At 32.1% G+C, this 21,305-nt stretch overlaps 1 protein-coding gene across 2 annotated transcripts in view; it reads left to right on the top strand.

The window, feature by feature from the left end:
* The window catches only part of LOC108903675 (amyloid beta A4 precursor protein-binding family B member 1-interacting protein), a 540,243-nt gene that overhangs the window by 383,719 nt on the left and 135,219 nt on the right, over positions 1-21,305 (top strand). Inside the window, exon 1 of one of the 2 annotated variants that reach the window (XM_018705927.2) lies at positions 12,738-12,857. The exons of the other annotated variant lie outside the window; for it this stretch is intronic. The gene's annotated coding sequence lies outside the window, so the exon portion shown is untranslated. Of the gene's footprint in view, positions 1-12,737; positions 12,858-21,305 lie in introns of those variants that run through there. 2 annotated transcript variants of the gene reach the window in all.

Here is a 21,305-nt window from a genome sequence, read left to right as displayed (position 1 = left end):
CTCTAAAAAAATCAAGGCTAACATGATTAGTTTTCGAAATATTTGAATAAAACCGAAATATTGGAAATCCGTTTTTGTTTAATTTCAGCCTTATTTGAGGTGATATTGAAAAACGAAGAACACTTTTTCAAGGCCACTTTTTGCTCTCTATCCAACGGCATAATCAATTTTTATATGTAACGTTTCGTCTCTCCAGGACCTTCATCAACTTCATTTTTTTAAATACTTTCCTGGAAATTTTATTACATTTTTTGCAAGCTTTCATGACCCATAATACTGTACTGCCTCAGCCCGAACCAGATTCAGACGTTTTGTCTCCAAATATTCATCTTCAGTGTATTCGTTCCAAAATTATCTAAATTTTTTATTTAGATTTCTTTGTTTATTGAATTATCGTACACTGTAAGTTTCGTTAGACCCTGTGAAATTCATCTAGTTATTTAAACTATTATCACCACGCATTAAAATAATATCATTATTAGAGTTTTATTCCCGTGTCCATAGTTATTTCTAGGCTTCTCGAATCGAGTGCCCAAATTCAAACAAATTCCGATCTATTTTTTTCAGAATATTCACACAAATACATCTGACATCCTCTTTCACAGTTGCGGTTACAGATATAATAAATGCCGATAATATTACGCTGATCTTCATTTTTAACCTTTGCCAAAACGAAAATGTTTTTGAACATTTACTGAAATTTTTTAAAGAAGAATATTCAGTTTGCGTTTTGGTTGTTGATATACATTTTTAAGACTTAATTTGTCATAATAAAATTAAAATTGTAATAATGTTTTAATTTTGACGCAACAACTTATTGAGTTATGTATGACCAAGTGATGGTAATAGTTAATAATAATAAATGTTTAATTGTAGCGCGTGGTGGTAATAGTTTAAATAAATAGATGGATTTCACAGGGTCTAACGACACTTACAGTGTACGATAATTCAATAAAGAAAGAAATCTAAATAAAAAATTTAGATAAAGGAACGAATACACTAAAGATGAATTTTTCGAGACAAAACGTCTGAATCTGGTTCGGACTGAGGCAGTACAGTATTGGGGGTCATGAAGGCTTGCAAAAAATGTAATAAAATTTCTAAGATCGTAATTAAAAAAAATTAAGTTGAAGATGGTCCTGGAGAGACAAATGTATGGTGACATTGAAGACGTTTCATAATCTGAATAGTCACTCCCACTTCTAACCTGTAACGGGTGGTGGCTATTCAGATTATGAAACGTCTTCACTATAGCCATCCTTGTCTATCGCACGGATTTCTTTACTTAACCTTGTAGCTCTCATGTAAAGGCAGATGGACCATGTGGATTTTCCAGCCCTGTATAGGGTGTTCCACCACGAATCGTCACTATCGATATCTCGGAAAGTACTGATCCGATCAATCTGACAATTTGGCAACCTAACAAAGGCAGTAGGACCAACACAGCTAAAATATTTATAACTTTATGGTACCTACTTCCGGTTATACCGGAAGTCGACATTAACTTTATTATTTTAAATGGGACACCCTGTATATTATTGCATTTACGGATTCTACGTGTTTTGAGGGTCACTTTATTAAATATTCCCTAATATATATACACAGGAGTTATAGATTTTGAGTTATTAATTTTTAAAAAAAAATTTGATAGATGCAAGTGTCCGCGGAGATGCTAGTAACTCTTTTCAGAAGAATATTAGAAAGTTGTGGATCGTAAAAGAAACATTTTTTATTTAATTTATTTATAACAGCTCCTTCAATTTTTGAGATATTTTAAAGAAATTTGGTTAGGGTTTTTTGAGTAATCGAATATTAATATAATTATATTTTTAATTTAAATCATACAGTAGCTAAGAAGACCTTAAATGTTTTTTTGTTTTTTGCGTTATTTTTCTTAATATAAGTAGGAATTATGATAAACGAGTTCTTTTTGAAGACGTCGTTAACTATATTCCCTAAAATGCTTATTTCCTGGTGGAAATGGTTTTTCCATTCTCTTCAGCGCTTATCTTATCGTCGTATTTCGGGGTATTCTAATCAAACCAAACTTATTTTGTTGCTTTATAACTTAGTTACATGTTTTTTTTTTAAATTAAGATCAACTATTAAAAAAATCATTGTTTACTGAAGTGTAGCCTTCAATAAAAGGGTTGATCTAAAATGTAAAAAATATTTAATTCGGTCATAAAAATAAAATTTCATGCTGACCATAAATACTCATTTTTTCAGTGTTTCTGATAAATAAAAAACAAAATACAACAAATATAACAAAAAACAAAAGACTTTTTGATTGTTTAAAAGCATTTGTATTCATATCTGGCCATATCAAAAACTCTCATATGCCAAGTTTCGTTGGAATATCTTAAGAACAGACGTTGTCGTAAAAAAGTTAATCCAAAGAATATGTCTTTAAAGAGGCGTAATATTTTAAAGAAGCCTTTTAGTACTGATTCAGTTAATTTCTTAGTCGTTGCAGTAATGCAGTATTTCAAATCGTATTTCACTTTCATTATTTATATTCATATTTTCTATTAAATAATATGGAGGTATTCATATTCACTTTATTATCGATACTGAAAAGGCACCCTGTCTTGAGTTAACAACACATATTTTTTTTCATAGGATATCCAGCCGTACCGTCGTAGCCACAACGTGGTATGAAATTTCTTGTTTTTAATTGAACTCTTTTTAGATTTATATGTTAAAAATACAAAAAATTGAATAAAAAGTGTTATCTGAAAAATTTATAATCATGAAGAATGTTTAAAAATGCAAAAAAGGCAGATAGTATCATCAGTTTTATCATCGAAAGAGATTCATTTTAAAATTCTAAAATTTATAATTAATACATGTGGAATACTAATTATTAATTACTATAATTACCAATGTTTCAAGCACTTTTTCTATTTACACTAAAATAATGGGGTTACGTAGGTGGATCAGCTTATGTGTTGCACATTTGCTTGACAGCTGCACCGTATAGTCGTAATTAAATGTTTTCATTACATCTTAATACCGAATGACACCGATTAAACTTAATTGATTAAGGCGTTGTGTGAACCATTTGAAAAGATCATTAACAGTTTGTAAATAGAAAATATGTACACGTCTCTTTCATTCTGTAAATTTTAACTTTATGTCAAAATCAATTGTATATTTTACTTTACTCCTTAAGGCACTTTATAATTATCTTAATTCTCAAAATAGTTATGTCATTGAAATTACGCGTGTTAGTCAAAGTCTGGGTTATCAAACAGCTACTAATAACACAGGTAAGCACATTGAAAAGTTCGATGGACTTATTGAGTCTGGTAGTGATTTCCGACGTAATTTTTCACGCTATATCCAAATGTGGCCTTGAAATTACTCCATCAAGTAAAGATTTTGAGATATTCAAACATAAATATACAATATTGTAATTTTGACTAGTTTTTGATATGTCACACCTACATATATTTTTTTACTCAGTACTGTAGACGTTAACTTGTAATGCTCTTCGTCATTCGTTTCCATTTTGAATTGTCTCGATACGACCTTTTCTCTTCAAGATGTCATCAATTAAAGTTTAGTTGATTTCAATATACAGGGTGTCTCATAATTAGCTGCCAACCCTTAACAGGCCGATTCTATGATCAAAACTAAGTAAAAAAGTTCATATGAATATGGGTCCGGAAATGCTTCCTAAGGGCACAGGAACCCATTGAAGAGGGAGGAATGGAAATCATTTTTTTGCAATATCTCTCAATCGCGTTGTGATAAATGAATGAAATTTGGTATACACAGCTAAATTTTGATGAGAAATTTGATGGACATTTATTTCCACAAGGTCCATTGGGGTGGGTACGGGGGGGGGCCTTGGTACTTTGCGTGTGTAACTTTTTCATCTTTGACTTTTTAACAAATTGGACAGCAAATTCCGTTTTCCCGAACTGTTTTACGTTAAAAAGGTACTCTTGTTTCAAATCGTTATCTTTAACGGTTTCTGAGGAAATCGCTCTTGAATTAATCCCACTTTGGTCAATTTCATAGTAATTTAAACAAAAACTAATAATAATAATTTTCCTTTCCTCTCTTTTCTATTTAAAGGATTAATTTTTATTTAATTTAATTTATTATTATTTTTTTCTTTATTAAAATTAGATTAAATTTAAACAAAAAATTTTTTTGTTTAAAGGGCCCCCCGTACCCACCCCAATGGACCTTGTGGAAATAAATGGATTAGTCCATCAAATTGCTCATCAAAATTTAGCTGTGTTCATATGAACTTTTTTACTTAGTTTTGATCATAGAATCGGCCTGTTCAGGGTTGGCAGCTAATTATGAGACACTCTGTATAGTCAATTACGTTCAGCTAAACTTTAAAATACACGCAAAACTTTCCAATTAGTTCGTTCTAAGCTTGAAAATTTCGAAAACTAAAAAGTTAATGTAATGTAATATTAAATGAAAAAAATATCTGTAGGTGTGATATAACCTCAAAGACATGTCAAAATGAATTTTTGGCACATTTGGGGTTGAATATCTAAAAAGTCATGGTGAAAAATTATGTCAGAAAACACTATCAGATTTAAAAGAGCCGGGTGGTGTTGTATTATGTACTTAATCCTTTTTCCACATATATTTTTAGTGAAGTAAAGTTATTTAAGTAAAAAATATACAGAATAAAAGCCTAAATTTGTGTATTTGTAGATGTCGAGCGTCATATTGTTTATAACAAATGAAAAAAAATATTGCTCTTTTTTCAGTTCGACATGAGGTATACTTATTAATTTTATTGCTGCGGAAAGATAGGCTTTTGCGAAAACTCGCAAAAAATTTTTTACATTGCAAAATTAGCACTGAAAAAAAATGTGCAAAATCTCAGAATTAAATAAAAAGAACAAAGACTGAAATTGGATGAAACTACAGAAAAAGATAACCGCTGGGGTGCTCAAAAATACCCGCAATTCGGACTTCGGAATTTCAAAATGGCGGCCTATTTCAAAATTATAAAGTCGCAAATGCGAGCGCGTATATTTTCTGCCCAAGTCAAGATATCGAAATTTTGTAGAAAAGGTTCGAAAGGTAATTACATTAACTCGCGTCTGTGCACATTTCAGATTTTTAAGTTTGCAAAATAAAAAACTTATTAACAAAAAACAAAAAAAAAAACGATAACTAGGGTCCTTATCTCAGCAATTTTTTAATATACAGATTGCAAACCAATTGCATGAAATAGTGCTTAAAAAAACATGAATTAAGAAAAAAGCGTCTCGATCCGACCAATAGGAACCGAGCAAATTTTTTTCTTTAAACGGTATTTTGGCTGTTCTATTTAATATTTTGGAATAAACTTGGTCTCGTTGTAAAGTAGAAGACTTCTTGTGAAAATTTAGTATGTCGTTTCCAGTAAAACATCATTCATCCATCAAAGCACCTTGATTGTAAAATCCCGGTCTTGTACTATTTGATGGCATTACTGGCAAAATTCAATACGGCTAATAGTCATTGTTATTTAATACAACAACTTCTCAGCTAATGTTGCTAGTAATACTGCAACTCACAACACACATGCACAAGATGCACAGGGTTGGCTTACATTTATGGTTAATCTTCTTAATTAATTTTCTCGAAAACAGAAGCATTTGGATTATCAGTTGCTTAATAAGTTGCTCAATTTTGTGCCCTCTAACACCCTTTTCAAAGAACGCTACATGCGTTCTTTCAGAACCACCCTGTACATAAATGAACAGAATATATTTATAAGGAAGAAAAATACATCTTAGGCCTGTGTCACAGTAATTTGATGCGTCCAGTTGTTTTCACACCTCGGTTATTAGAAAATTGTACAAAAATAAACATTTCTTCCAACTATCATTGTTGCATAATGACGAAGAAAAAGAGGTAGTTCTTATAGCGAACTAACCTGTACGTAGTTAATTTTATACGACTCTTTATATGTCTAGGTAACAAGGTTGGCGCAGCTTTGATATTATGTAGGTTTGTCTCAGTCCTAAAAAGCGTTTGAAGTCTCCCGAGAATAACCTTTTACTGTCAAAGGGACAGCGGCTAAAACCAAAGTCTTTTACGTTTGCCAGTGAACCGCATTTTTTAAATGGTCTTTCCGCTTGCTCTTAAATTCTATATTAATAGCAATGCCAAATAATTTATATCGCATATGGGAAGGAAATGTGAAAGTGCACTCTTTGAAGAACTGACCTTTATTATGGTTAGTATGACATCAAAACAGATTACATGTGGCTTATTGCGCAATTTTTTAGTGTAGTAGGTACTTGGTTTATTTATAAACATGGCGTTACCTCATACTGTCTTCGCATGTGTTGGTTCTGAGAGGTACAGAAATAGCTAAGACTGGATAGTTTTACCATTAACAAAATAAAACGCATTCTCTTATTTACATTATACAGGGTGTCCTAGTGTACAGAATGCCTAGCTTCCGAGATACAAGATGTTCAAGTTAAAAGGTATGTTCGAACTAAAAGTAAATAGTTGAAAATTTATATATACAGGGTGTCTCGGCACTTGATACAAAAATGTTGAGTACAAGGTCAAAGTTCTTCATATAATTTTTTTCATACGGGCCTTCGTTAACAAGTTACGGACCCTGAAAGGTGAAAATTAAAAAGTTGTTTTTATTTACAGTCTCTAAACTATTAACTTCAGTATGATGCAAATTCGGTGATCGATAACACATGCGTACAGCTTGTTTTTGATGTTGTAATTGAAACTACCCAAGGATTAACAGTCCTGAGTTTTTGCATAGATGACGATCGCAATCTGTCTGCAACAAACGTAAGTTCCCTGAAGAATTTTCCAACGATAATACCCTCTAGATTCAACACGGTAAAATTAACAGTTTAGGAAATATTTGTGATTTTATGTCACAGAGTGCACATCGAGCGGCGCCTCCACCATTTTTTTGTTTTTAATTTTTAATTGGACGTAAATGTTAGAACCGTACATATAAATAAGGACCTAGAAAACCTTACTGTCTGCTAATGTAATTTTCACAAACAAAATTTGACAGACACTTTACACATAACACAAAATAGAAAAACAAAACCAGAATAAGTTAAAGTAAGTTTTCAACTCGAAATATCGATATCTATTCAGACGCTTCTCAAAAACGTATAAATTATTACCCACTATTAATGTATGGACAGGAAGAGTGGGTAATATTTTCATAGGTCTATACATTTTTAAGGAACTCTAAATGGATATAGATGTTTGGAGTTTTTGCAAAATAATTTGTAGCCACTATTAGACGCTGTTTCATTAGACACCCGAACAAATGTTTGGTTCATGCACGATGGGACTCTTCCCCATTTCAATATTAATGTACGATTATTTATCCATTGCGTTTAATAATAAATGGATTGGGAGAGGAGGACCAATTTCATGACCACCGCGTTCTTCAGACTTTAACCCGATGGACTTCTTCCTTGGGGATACCTGAAAAGTTTAGTGTACTCAACCCCAGTACAGCCAAGGGATGAATTGCTACAAATGAATTCATTTCCATTAAGATAATATTAGACATACCCCAGAAATGCTTTTTCGTGTACAAACAAATAACATTCTTAGACTTTGGAAGTGTGTGGAGGTGAAAGGTGCCCATAGTGAAAATGTATTTTGATAGTTTTCTTTCTTTAAAATTATTTTTTTAACTTTAACTTATTCTTGTCTTTTTTTCTATTTTGTGTTATGTGTAAAGAGCGTTTGTCAAATTTTGTTTGTGAAGCAGACAGTAAGATTTTCTAGGCTCTTATTTTAAAAATATGTACGGTTCTAACATAGTAATTATGTTAAAAATTAAAAACAAAAATGGTGGAGGCGCCACTCGATGTGCACTGTCATAAAATCACAAATATTTCCTAAAATGTTAATTTTACCGAGTTGAACCAAGAGGGCAAATTCCTCAGTAAACTGATTTTTGATGCAGGCAGATTGTGATCGCTATCTATGCAAAAATTCTGGGTTGTTAACCATTGGGCATAGTCCGTCCCTGGCATTCTGAGCATAATGAAGTTTCACTTACAACATCAAAAATGAGCTAATTGGCATTATGCTGAAGTTAATAGTTTAGAGACTGTAAATTAAAATAACTTTTTAATTTTCACCTTTGAGGGCCCATAACATGTTCACGAAGGTCTGTATGAAAAAAATGTATATGAAGAACTAATATTATTTTGACCTTATCTATTTATACTCAACTTTTTTTTATCAAGTACCGGGACAGCCTGTATAATATTTTACATACACATACATGATCCAAGGCATACTTGATTTTTAGAAACTAATGACATAGTACAAATTAATTTGTATCCAAGTAAAGCTGAACTCCAAAAGGCATATAGAACTTTTTTGTCATTTTAGAACTTATTTAAGAACTAAGTTTTAAAATCTCTTAAGTTTTTATATACACAAAAAGGATTGGTTGCATTTTTTATCTAACATTATTAATTTTAGAGTACAACAGAGTGTACCATTCCTGAATTTTAAGTTTTTCCTTAGCTTGTAAGGTTCTATAACTATGTTTGGCCTACGAAATGATGAGCCTTCAAAAATTGAATTTCTCCGAAACCGTTCAAGATAAATCAATGTCATTAAGTATTGATTATTTTTTTCGCAGTTTAACTTGAAAAATTATAAATTGTAGAGGATTTTACACTGAAAAGGAGCTCTTGTATCATTACGATAAGTATATAAGTATTACTGACAAAAATATATATTTGGAGTATAAATTTTGATGTAAAAATTGGAGTATTGATTATTTGATATTTTGTTTAAAAATTTAATCAATTTCGAGTTGTCATTATTGTGTAAATCAATTAACTATATTAGCCCTACTATGAAAACGGAAAATATCAATAAAAAAACATTTAAAAAAAATAAAAATAGTTACGTGCAAATATAGTTAAGGAAAGTGGGCAAAACAAGAGTAGGTACAAGAAGAAATATTTAACCAAACTAGATATTTCCTAATTGAATTCTGTCACTCTTTATAAATTGCCACATTTTAATATATCATTAGTTTTAATTACTTCTGAAAGTTTTTATTATCAATTGTGTTCTAGGCATGTTAATTATGGGCAGTGTTTTTGAAACTCCATTTCAAATTTTTGTCCAGCATCATATCATTTTCAAATCGGTTTTACTCCAAAAAAATTATGCAAACAATCGGAATATATATTTTTATCTTAAAATTTCTAATTTTCAAAGTACAAAAAAAGTTGAAGCAATATTATCTAAATGTATTCCGGTTTAGATACTCGATTTACAACGTAATAATAAGCAGTTCCTAATTTCATTTTTATCTCAAACAATTTAAGAATATCTTTCAGGAGCTCAAATTTGAAGGACTGTCTCAGCATTTATTTATACCTAAACATTTTTTCTTTTATTTTTAATCATAGAAACTCCTAATTTCAGAATGCATTGTACTTTAAATTAAACGCGATACAGGTCTTGTCAAGTATTTCAAATATATACTGTCAACAATCTACAATTTGTTCATCATATGAGAAATATTGTGAACAATGTCCATTTTGATCAAAATTTTTGTATTTTTGAAATACTTATTTTTAACTAAATAAATTTATTAAGAATAATGTACTAAAATGTAAAAGAATATCTAAAGTTCTTATTTGTAACTAATTAAATAATATTCCCATTGATTGAAGATCTACGGCCACTTATTTGTACAACCACTCAGTTAACGAACTGACACTAATAAATATGCATGAAGTAAGAACTCACTTGGTTTGTATTGACGACTTATTTAAATACCTTTTTTATCTCTTATCATTTTTCAAAATACGTTGGTATGTAGTTTAGTCCATGTCGTTAGAAATATCAGCTGGAATGGAATTAATGTCAATGTTATAATTTAAAAATATTCAAGACTAGTTTTTTCTCCTTCCTATTTGACGACTTAACACTTGTATGTATTTGGATCAGTTATTTTGAAACTAGTCAGACAATTCTCGTTGAACAAGTGGATTCTTTTAATAGGATAGGAATGCCTATAACATAGTTGATATTCAATAGATAAGAATATTATTATGGGTTGCCTTCCCTTTTTATCCGATTTAACTATTTGCTCCGGTTTGTTCAATATAAATATCTACACAGCTTTAGAGATTATTCTGATGACCTCATTTGTTGTGTGTTATGTAACAATCATGGGCAAGATAATCTAGTTAGAGTGTATGCAAACCGACAACGAAAAGATATTTTTATCCTGTAAATATTTCGAGTTTTTGATATGTACCTTATTAAATAATGTACATTGCACTGCAGCGATGTAAAAAATAAGAGGCTGGAAAAGTTTTTGACAAGGTAATAGTATATGTATTATTGTTATATTAGGATTGTGGCGATCAAATTTTGTATTTTATGAGGCAAAACGTAGTGGAGCCAAGAGGGCAAAATTGCGAAACAAAAAAGACTCTTTTATTCCGAGCAAAACATGCTATTTTTTCTCCAACCGAAATCCCCCATTTCATTATTAATCTGTGCTTTGAAATTATTCAAACCAAATTTGGATAATAAAGCACAGTAAGTAGGATATGTCGATGTAGTCATGGATATTTTGTCAAACATTAGTCGCCATATTGCTAATTGAGTTCATTTGTATTTGTTTGTGGTTCAAATTGCTGAAAACTCTGTAAATACGGAGTCTAATGAAGATTTAGGTGTACCTGAGGAGATACTGGAGTGTTCGAAGGAGGTTTCTTTGAATCTTCTCCCAAAGAAATCTCGAGAAATTTATGAATGTATCTACCAACGTTTCATGGATTGGTGCAAAGAAAAAACATTAAGTTGTATTCAGAAGATGTATTGATGGTGTATTTCTCAAACTTAATAAATAAAATGAAGCCGTCAACGCTTTAGTCACAATATTCAATGTTACGGTTAACGTTGGATATACAGGGCTGGAAAATCCACATGGTCCATCTGCCTTTACATGAGAGCGACAAAGTAAAGTAAAGAAATCCGTGCGATAGACAAGGATGGCTATAGTGAAGACGTTTCATAATCTGAATAGTCACCGCCCGTTTCGGGTTAGAAGTGGGAGTGACTATTCAGATTATGAAACGTTTTCAATGTAACCATCCTTGTTTATCGCACGGATTTCTATGACTTACTTTATCGCTCTCACGTAACGGCCGATGTACCATGGGGGCTTTCCGAACCTGTATAAAGAAGAGGATTGATATAAGCAAATATTCAAAGTTACGTGCTTTTCTCAAGAGACAAAATGAGGGATATAGGTATATACCGAAAAAATTGCGAGTATTTACAATGGAGCAAGTTGATTGTTTTTTGATTAATGCACTTGATAATTTACGTTTGATGATGAAGGTAAACGCTTTAAAAATAAAAGAAAAAAATGTTTAAAAAGCTTTAAGTATAGGTGGTCCTAATATTGGGGGTTGCAGACGCATGCCGTTTTGATGAATTAGTCAACAGAAGATGTGAAATCTGCCTTAATTATATAAATTCCCTATTCCAAAACCAAGAGATTACGTTCTTTTACTGTGCTGGGAGATAATTATTATTTACGTTTTTATCGAAAATATGTTGCTTTACGTCCATCCGGATTGGTAGAACGTCGATTATTTCTCAGATATGTTAGTGGAAAGTGTCATCGAATACTGGTCGGTATTCACAAAATCAGTGCCGTCTCGCAAAATTTTTGAAGCTGGACAACTGCAAAGAATTCAGTGGACACGCTTTACGACGAACGTCTACTACCCGTTTAGTTGACGGCGGTGGTGACCTCACTTGTCTTAAAAGACACTTTTGAATAAAGAAAATATTGCGAAAAAAATACTGAAACGTTGATAGTGGTAATGATGACCGTTTTGAGAATTGCTCCAAGAATAAGGGTAGTGGCAATTTCAATGGTTTATTAAATTTTAATCGTTCAAATAATCGTAGTTAATATCAATGTGGATAAACAAAAATTATTGTAAATATTGTTGAATAAACTTTTATAAATTAAAACTTGATTAACACTTTTAAACTAAGGATTGAAAGTGTCAACTTTAGGTCTTAGGATTAAAAGTGAATACTTTTATCGCCAAGATACCATTTTTTTCTCAATAAGGAAAATGTCAATCTTAGAGACTTCTGACAGTCAAAAAATGTCATAGTTTTGTGACGGTTGAATAAAAATATATTTTTTATAAATTAATAATGAATAATATTTACATTCTAGCTATCTCGCTAATTATACAGGGTTTCACAAATTTTCCTGTCGTATTGTCTGTTATTTAAGTTATTTATTTGCGGTATAGCTTTAATTTTTTTCTCTGTTTAACTAGGTATTTTGCCAGTTGTGAAAATAAACAATTAAATAAACCCTTGCAGCAAAAGTTAAGGTTATAGTTAATAACTATTTTTGCCCAACTAAATATTTAACTCTGAAAAAATCGGACAGGTAACAAATCATATCACGCACAAATGAAAAGAGATGGCGATTATTTTATTGAACGGTGAAAAATGTATACCAAGTTACTACGTGGACTTGGATCTTTGTTATCTACAAATATTAAAAGAAGTAATAATTATAGAATAAACATATGATATCTCCAGCCGTGGAATCAAATAAACAAACAAAAATTTAAACTATCAAACCTAATTAAAATATATTACCCATTTGAAAATGTAAACTGATTGTATTCCAAACATTAACTTAGTGAAGTGTGTGATATAGTGGTGTGTATTTGTTTGCTTGTTTAGTGTGAAATTTATGGTTATGCAAACATAGTTTCATAAAGTAACCTTTTGGAACCTTTTGGTGCAAAGGTTCCAAAGGGTTCCATATTTCCTCAAATTAACAAAAGAATGTGAGTATTTGTTTCTTAAAACGTTTATAATTGACTGTAAAAGTTATACATATAAAAAAGTTTTTGATCAGTAACTTAAAAACCATTGAATATACCTATTATAAGTCTTCAAACTTGGCAGAGTGCAGTTCCGTCATAGTAGCCATTTTTATATAAAATTTTAACAGTATATTTGACGTTAAATACAATTTTCCTTCAATACAAAATGTATTTGGATAGACCACTTCCAATGGTGTACAACATAGCATTTACTAATGGTAATAAACTATGACAACATTAAAATAGGTAAAAAAGCGTTCTATTTGATTCTAATTTGTCAACAATGGAAAGGTTAACAGAATTGTCTGGCTATTTTTTAATCAAATAAATGTGAATTTGTACAAAAATTATTTGTTTATGTTCAACTAAAGGGTGTCCCAAAAGTAGGCAAGATTTGAATTGTGCGCCATTTTCATTCCGAAGAGTTGGCAGCATTGCGCAGGGTATCACATGTTGCAGTAAACACGTTGCGGTTAGACAAAATGGAGGGCTATACGACGGATGAGCTAGTAAAGATTGTTAAAATTCATTATATGTACGGAGAGTGTGTAGCTGAGACTGTGTGTAAATTATGAAGGATTTTCGGTAGAAGGAATGCCCCGAATGAAAAGATTAGTTGCCAAATTTGAATTTAAACAAACAATTTTTTCCTCATATGAAATCATGTGTTTCTTTTAGGATACCCTCTACTGATAGTACTCCTAACAGTGTCATGATTTTTCTAGGAGATAACTTACGGCATATCAACATTTCGTTAATAATGAATCTGTAAAAAATATTGTCAAATAATTTTTTCGAGGATTGAAACAACGCAGGTCCCTTGTAGACCAGGCAAGTTAGACAATAAATCAGAAAATTCTTTCTGATGAACCGCCATTATTCCATGGCTAGAAATTGGCCTCAATGATTTGGGTCGAGGGGGATTATCCCTCTTTATCCTGCCTCATCTCGTGTAGGCCTGGACAGCCTTCGTAGGTGGGCCCCATACGTCGTCTACCCTGACCGCAAATGCGGCCGGTGTAGGCGCTTTGTGGGACCTCCTTTTGTCCTGGCTGGGCCCCGCCGGCTAGGGCCCTTTCTTCTGGCGCTCTTCTTGCTTCGCCGACTCGTCTGTGTAAACCCGGAGGTGGTGTCATGTTTATGTGTCTGATGAACCGATCGAGTTGCGGTTTTCGGCATTGTCCTCGGAAAAATATCAGGAAAAAGTCTATCTATTACACTTTGGGGCTGGATCGAAACTGCATTGCGGGTGCATAAAGTGCATCTTGGAGTGCATCAATTTTTTCGAATTTTCTAAAAATAGTAAAAATTGACTAAAAGTTGTAGAAATTTGTGTGTACGGGTTTTCGTGGTCGGAGATTCCGAATCTGACCCTGAAAAATATGTCCGACGGCCCTGGGGCCCCCCAGCGGGGCAAGGGATGGGGGGCTTCTGTAAAACATCGAATAGTTGAGTAATTGCCTTCTAAATTTCCACTCGGGAGTTTTTGGGGTCGGGGATTTCGATTCTGACACTGAAAAAGTATGTCCGACGCCCGTGGGGTGGGGTTTCTGGAAAACATCGAAAGGCACATCAGATTTTTGCAATAAAACTGCTCCACCTGCTTACCAACCATGATCTTGTAGGCTCATCTTTACATTGTAGCACACGTAAATTTACAGAGATTAGACAAGAAGAGTAAGAAAAACTAACAGGAAATTAATGAGTCGAAAAGAATCCCCTTTATTCTGAGAACCAATTTTCTTTTTATTTGCAAGGCAATTAGTGAGACAATTACTATCATATGTTTATCTAACACTTTCACTATCAATCACAATTTTCATCATCAGTACTGTCATCACTGTCTCCATCACTATCATCTATTACATTTTCGACCATTTCTGGATTGGAACAGTTGGTTCCAAAACAATTTGTACATGCAATTGTGCATGTAATTCTATGTTTCTTGCACCCACGAGATCTGCATTGTCGATAATCGGATTTTGTCGTCTAATTGTTATGCATTATCCGCAGTCGCACGGGCCCAAGAGATTCTTTTGAAAATCCATGATCCATGAAATATTCCTCGGTTTTAAGGAATATTTTTTTGATTTAACGAAATGTGTCCCTTGGGAACGGATTGACCAGGATTTCTATAATTCTACGACAATTTTTCTCAGTGATAGAGAAGCTAAGAGTAGTGGATATTTTCCAGTGTCAGATTCGAAATCCCTGACCCCGAAAACCCCCGAGTAGAAATTTAGAAGGCAGTTACTCAGCTATTCGATGTTCTACAGAAGTCCCCCCCCCCCAGGGGGTCAAGGGGGGGGGACAGGGCCGTCGGGCATATTTTTCAGGGTCATATTCGGAATCTCCGACCCCGAACACCCATGCACACAAATTTCTACAACTTTTGGTCAATTTTTACCATTTTTAGAATATTCGGAAAAATTGATGCACTTTATGCACCCGCAATGCAGTTTCGATCCAGCCCCAAAGTGTAATAGATGGACTTTTTTCCTGATATTTTTCCGAAGACAATGCCGAAAACCGCAACTCGATCGATTCGTCAGAAAAAAATCTCCGTATTCTGGGTGATTTTGGTCTAACTTGCCTGGACTATTGACAATAGCTACTTTGAGGGAATTGCACTCCACTAAGATTGAGGTCTATGTGTGCACTGGTTCTTAAGTAATTTATTGCAAAACTTATTTTTCACGTCCAATCTTTAAAAGATTATGGGGCCCTTAGGAATCATTTTAGGAAAAAATGTGATACGTCTCCTTTGTTTTGACAAAAGGGAAAGTCTTGGATGTTCCTCGCTATGACACCCTGTACATACCTATTCTTAATAATCATAAAAGGGAATGTAAAATGAAGATATTATTTGATTGTCATTTAACTGAACTCTATCTTAAATCAAAATAAACTACTTTCACTTGTATTAAGTAAGTACTTATTTATGACACCTTTTATTATAGTTAATCAAAGACCGTAAAATAGATTATAAAATAATCAGACATTTATTTCTGGTACTATGTTCTACAGCAATATAAATTTACTTACAATGAAATAGTGGGATGAAGTTCTACAATGTTTCGCTTTATTAGTATAATTTACTAACAGTCTTACAATTCAATTAAGTATACCAGTACTTACAGTTTGTTACACACTATCAATATTTATACAAAATTTATGAAGCTCCAAATATTTCAATTGTTTTATTTTACTTTTCCATGTATTCTAAGATTTGTAGGAGCAGCTCTACCTACAAAAATAATAAAGTTTATTTGGATATATTTCTTAAATTGCTAGAGAGGATTGTGTAAAGTTTGTTTCAAAGATGAGTTTTATTTGGTATCTTAGAAATCTCCTTTATGAAGAAGCACTTTAGGAAGTATTTTAGTATTTTTTTCAAATTTTTATACTAGAACTGAATTTTCAAACTACCTATATTTTACCATTTAATTCCGAAGATGTTGCTAAATTATTCGCAATCCGTGCCAGATATCTGAATTTTACGTCAGACCAAAAGTTATAATATGGCCAAGGAAGTGAGGACCTTCTACCCTTTATATAATTTTCTTACATATGCGAGTAATATATTACACTCAAATAAATAAAGACTTGTGTGAAGTAAGAAGTAAAAAAATTTTTCAGGAAATATAAAATTAAGAAAAAAACTGAGTATGCCGCTATGCTCTACGGAAAAAACATTTAAATACTTTTTTGATGTCTCGCATAAGGGCGATAAGGACCAATAGAAATGGGCTAAATTCGAAAAATCATCGGTATCCGCAAATTAATCAAATTAGCCAGAATTTGTATATAGGTACCATAAAACTAAGCGCTTATATTAGTTTTGCTCATTTTAGCTTGTAATCTGCCAATTTCACCTTAAAAAAGCTCTTCTAAGCTATTGCAATAACGTAAAATTTTGATTTTTTTTTTTTTCGTTTACGACTGTATTAAACTTTCATAATATACTTATGTCCCAAAATCGATTACTGTAGGTATAGAAATGTATCCATTATGGAAATTGTATGAAATTCCAATATCGTACGTAGGTGTTTTCTTCTTAGACCGATTTATTTTCTCTGTACCTTTTGTATATAACGTACTCTCCGTATCGTTATATTCCAATTTTGGAAGTATAAAACATTTTAAGGGTAAACAGTAGTAGGTCGATCTTTATTTGCTCCGAAGTTATAGGCCTATGAAATATAAATTGTAAATAAACAAATTTAAAGTTGTAAATCAAACCATAACTTATCATAGTAAAAAAAAACTTATCTGAGAATAGTAAGTTACGTTAGTCCTGTTGCATGGTCATCTAGATTAGCTGACTGTAATCCTCTAGATTTTAATTTTTCTGGTTTCAAATACTTGAGAGGAACTTTTGGAGCGTATTTAAAATATCATTAATTAATGAATTAATTGTTTAATTCATCAATATTATTTATGAATTAAGATAAGTGTTTAGGTAGGTACCTGCACAGACAAAATAGCTATCGCCACAGACCGCTACTGGAATAGGTCAGCAGTTTTAAATTACCGAATTGCCGATAGAGTACACCACCAGCAGAATTTTAGGAAGAATCAAATGCAGCGGCCCGAATTGCTACGCGTATCCTAGCAACATATAAACAGCGTTTTGGTAATGTTGCCAGACGTACTTACGGATTTCTTTTGTACACTTATTTATCAATATCTGTTTTTTGCGTTACTTTATTTACTTAAATGTTTAATGTAGGTATTAATAAAAATAATTTTAAAGAATCAACGAATATCTATGTAGTTTCATATGATATTCTGCAGCAGTCTCACAGTTAGGTTATTTAATCATAATTTCGTTAATTAGCTACTATTTTAATTTTTTGGTATTGAAATAATATTGCAGAAAATATTTGATGATAAATCTATTTCATATCGGTGGGTTATTAGCACGTCGCGCGTCGGGGAATGGTACAGTTTTTTTTTTTGTATTTTGACATCCACTTATAGGTTTAATAATTAAAGATAGAAAAAAATACAAATGTACGATTTTTCTTTTATTTCTTTTGAAATCAAAATTTTCTGGCATAAAATATATGTTTAAAGTAAAAAATCATTAAAAAAATTAAAATTCATCCTTATTGAAAAAACAAACAACAATTTTTATAACAACCTTTACAACATCAGGAGAATATCTAAAAACAAAATAACATTAAAATACCTACAATTTTTACAAATCAACATGCAACTAATTGTGATGATACAGTTGAAAATATGCTTTAATTTATTATTTATTGCTTCAAAAACAAATCCAGAATTATCAAACATTTCGTTCTGTATTTTTTCTTTCAATACTTGTAAATTTTGAAGTCTTTAATAATATATTTTGTTGAAGTGTCCTCACAAAAATACCTATGTGTAAAGGACTAAGATCGGGGCTGTTTTCTGGTCACCTAAGGTTTGTAATAATATTTTTTAGTATTCATTGACAGGATTTGTCCTCCAAAATAAATTTGTCGATATTCCTGAAGAACTTTTGCACATTATTGTTATTTGAATAATATCTACAGTTTAATTGTTTTATTTTAAATATAAATCCCATGTATTTTTAAAGGGAGGTTCGTTTCTGTCGTTTTTGTCTGATTGTGTGCGAGAGAGATAGAGTTATATTGTGTGATAGAGATAAAGAGACTTTGTCCTTATAGAGGGCATTTCTCTCTCTGTTTCTCTCTCTCGCTGCTATCTTCAGGAGTCTGGAGCTTCCCTAGCATTTTCAGGACACCTATATAGGGAGCGAACGTGTGGCCTTTTTAGCCTTCGTTATCGAGCTATGATGTCACAACAAAAACGGTTTTTGCTCGTAACTCGGTAATGGCTGGAAATATAAACAAATCTTCCCTTGGTTCTGAGTAGAGCACTCGTTGGGTGACGCAGAGCGGGATGAAAAAAAGAACAGTATTTGCTTGTACGTCGGAATTGACTCAAAGTATCAAAAAATCTCCCATGGTTCTGATTGGTGATCGAGTGAAAAACGTCAGAAGACAACATGTCGAAAAAAAATCGGGACCAACGGTGTGTGACGTCATAGAATAAGAAAATGTTTTATAACTTGGAAACGGTGTGTTGAACCGAAAAAAAATATTGAAAAAATCTCCTCACACCCTTGGTTCTGATTGTCCCTTCTGCGTTGAATGCAAAAGGTCCGAAGTCCGTACGTAGAAAAACAAAAAAGTTTGTCAAAATTTGCAACAGCAGTAGCGAACGCATCATCTTATCTCTGTAAGGGATCATTGATTGATGATTTGTTGCTTTTTTTTTTAAATAAATTCAACTACTCCTTAAGGTTCCAGTCATTTTACATTGTGTTAATTTTTTTGAACACCTTGTGTCACAAATATGAGTACTACCAATGGCATTCATGATATGCAACACTTGTGTCAATAATTATTTTACCTATCTAAAAAAATCAACAATAAGATGAAGAGTACCCATCTAAGGATACACAACCTGTATAATGCAATTTTTTTAAACATAGGTGTTTTATCATACCAAACTGGAAGTCAACGCACAAATCTATAAACATTAATTTTGAATTCTCCCATTCCAAGGTGATATAAAATAAATAATTAATTAGGTAAATTCATAGTTTTATTTCTAACTTGATTTATTTTATTTAGCATTTATCACAAATGTGATTTAATTACATAATTGAATCTATCGAATTTATTTGGCAGTTATCATTTGGCAACAAAGCCACCGCTAGAACTGCCGTCTATTAAGTAGAAGAGTTACCACGCTAAATTTTATAGCTGGAAGCCGGCTAAGGAGACCCTGCTTCCATTTTAGGCTGCCAATTTCCATAATTTAAGAAGCAGTCTGTGGCGATAAGCTATATTGTCTGTTGTACGTGTCTTGCAAATTTTAATCTGTTTAATTACATTTCATAGGATTGTAACTTCACAACAAATAAAGTTCGACAAATAACTTTTGGGTTTTTTTAATTTCGTCACAACGATACGAAACAGCCAGTGGGTGAAGAGTGCACCAAGTTTGTCTTAATTTCGGGGTTGTCTTTTGGATCTTTTTAAGTCCAAATATTTTGTATATTGTATTTTGGAATTCATAGTGACTGAATCTATCAGCATCTCCCAATTTTTTGGTATAAATGTATACAAATTAGGGAATTTCTATTTAGATAAGTCACTAGCACAGGTTTTATTAATCTACTTATTTCTCAAAATATTTCAATTACCTAATTATATCTTTAAAACCAATTTACTTAACACCCCTAGGCTTTTGGGACAAACACTATCCATGGTTCCTAGGTTATACCATGCACTTAAAAAACACTGTGTTGTGGACAATTATGGGAAATTATAATATATATTTTAGTATACACCGTGTCCACCTAGTGTGCGTGAGTCCAATATCTAGGTTAATAAAAGATACATATACAGGGTGTTCAGTTTTTCCTGGGTAGGTACCAACTTAATATTTTTAAATGGAAACCTATATTTTTATGGCATTATCGAATTCTACGTGAAAAAATAACGGGACTTTGTGTTATGATCCCTATTAAAATATTGATAGTTTTAGAGATAAGCGACTTTTCATTTTTTTCTTCTTATGTTTCGTCACTTCTAGTAGTTGACATAATTATGATTGTATGACAGCTAGAAATATATTTTTTTCAAGAACTGTAGAGTGTGTTTTATGATTATGATTGATATCGGGTATGGCACGATTTTTTTGTCCCCTGTATATCGCAGGTCAACTTTTGATACGTTTTTTGAAAGAGCCATCTTCACTCTACATTTCCTGAAAAAAAAAAATATGCAAATATATTTTCATTTTGTGCACCTCGGGAAAGTAGACAAAAAATTAAGTTATATATTTTATTAACCTAGATACTGGACTTACGCGCACTAGGTGGACACGGTGTATATTTTTTAATTTATTAACGATTCAAAACTTAAATATTAAGTAAAATTAAAGGTACCTACCTTTCACATTCATTATTATAAAATAAAAATAACTAGAATGTTGGGCAAAATAGAGCAATCGTTCACACGATTAAGAGCATTATTATTAATAATTATAATTCTGTACTCGCATACATATGACCTACGGCTACTAATATCCTTCACAGGTCCATAATTGACATGTAATTAGATACATTGTTCAGTTAAATAAATTACAACGGTTTTAATAATCGCTTTACTTGAACTATTAATTACTATAAATCCCAACACGCAGGAACTAATTTCTCATTATTACCTTGGGTTAGTGCTGGTAGAATATATCAAAGTATCATCGTTACGATCTAAATTTTCCCTTCCACCTGATCACGGGTGTAAATAATTGCCCACGGACTGTACTTTGTATACAAACCCCCATTTCATTATATTAATAACTTACGTTTTATACGCATTCCCA

The sequence above is a fragment of the Anoplophora glabripennis genome, unplaced genomic scaffold (genome assembly GCF_000390285.2).
Source record: "Anoplophora glabripennis isolate ALB-LARVAE unplaced genomic scaffold, Agla_2.0 scaffold89, whole genome shotgun sequence".
Classification (NCBI taxonomy): Eukaryota; Metazoa; Arthropoda; class Insecta; order Coleoptera; family Cerambycidae; genus Anoplophora; species Anoplophora glabripennis.
The sequence above is the reverse complement of the archived record's forward strand: the minus strand, read 5'-3'. Positions and strand labels throughout refer to the sequence as shown.